At 37.7% G+C, this 1,366-nt stretch overlaps 1 pseudogene; it reads left to right on the top strand.

Moving 5' to 3' along the window:
- Positions 1-454: 454 nt before the first annotated feature.
- LOC140455563 (muscarinic acetylcholine receptor M4-like) lies at positions 455-1,071 on the top strand (annotated as a pseudogene).
- The last annotated feature ends 295 nt before the right edge of the window (positions 1,072-1,366 follow it).

The following is a 1,366-nucleotide window of genomic DNA, read 5'->3' as shown; positions in this document are numbered from 1 at the left end:
GTCAGGCATGAAATATTTTTCACCGACATTTTCCTTCAGTTCGACACAAGTAAATAACTATCCTTTTGTAATTATTGCACAGTAATTAGCAGGTGAGAAATACCCAGCGAAGCTGATCCTCTCCCTGTCTCGCCTCCGAGTGAAGATTTCAATGCTTACCTAAATAGGTAGCATTTCTTGCTCGTGTAACTGCAATTAGTGACAGGATTTTTCCTTTCACAGCAACACATCTGAAATCAATCACCTATTATATTTGTTTCAATTTCCTGATTGTATTTAGGTCTTATAAGTGCAATCAGACTCTATAGTAAAATCATGACGAACTTAATAGAGAGGTTCAACTTTCCTGCTCTTCTGATACTGTTTGACCTGCTGCGCAATTCACAGCTCCATATTTTACCAACTCTGACTTTCCAGAATCTGCAGTCCTCAATATGGATGTCTCAGCAACCACATGGCCCGTGATGATAAAGAAAGATTGAGTTTTTACAAAACGGTCCAAGTGGTCTTCCGAATGACTGTGACAAGTTATTTAAGCTAGTTGACCATTACAAGGAATATCCTGGTCATGATTTCATTTAAAGTAAATAAACAATTGCAAACTATTTTTAATGATTTCATTTTAAGCTTATCTTGTTCAGATTTGTTTGTACAGTTTGTACTATAGTTGGCTATTGGCCTATGGATTTTATAGTATATAATTTATGACTCACTTTTGATTATAATGTCAATAATGCCTTGAGCATGTCATTATCGTTGACCATTATTTCTGTGTGTAAAGGCTCCTGAGCTAGCCAGTGAGGAGATCAACTAATGTGGCAAAACTGATGATTCCAGCTTCTTGGCTCCTGTCGTTTATCTTTTATATTCCCACTGATCCTTTGTGGGGGAGTGAACAGTTCGTGAGGGTGAGTGTTACCACAGTTCATCTGAAATCCTACTGTGATATTTATCACTGCATGAGTTGGATTTTTCCTGTCTGTTCTCATGATGATTATTTTGTATCTCCACACATATCAAGCCAGCAAGTGTCAAATAAAGGAATATAATAAGAAACTTAGATCAAGCTAAGGCACCGTTTCTCCTACTCTCCTGCAGGGCGACATTATTAACCCAGATCAGACCAGGATCATCAATTCGTTGTCCAATGTTCAGTTGCAAACAGGTTAAACATCTGGTGAATTATCAGCAGGTAAGTTTGACCAAGGAAAGCTGAAGGGGCTCCAACGATTCAAATTCACTTAGAATAATCCCAACAAAGTAAAGAGGCTAATTCGGAAAGCAGAAAATTATCTGCAACAACAAAGTAGTTTAGGATGGAAATTGGCAAATTGGTTTGCCAAAAGATAGTTAGCAAATCCCAACG

This window comes from Chiloscyllium punctatum, chromosome 30 (assembly GCF_047496795.1).
Source record: "Chiloscyllium punctatum isolate Juve2018m chromosome 30, sChiPun1.3, whole genome shotgun sequence".
Classification (NCBI taxonomy): Eukaryota; Metazoa; Chordata; class Chondrichthyes; order Orectolobiformes; family Hemiscylliidae; genus Chiloscyllium; species Chiloscyllium punctatum.
This window is presented reverse-complemented; position numbering and strand designations above follow the sequence as displayed.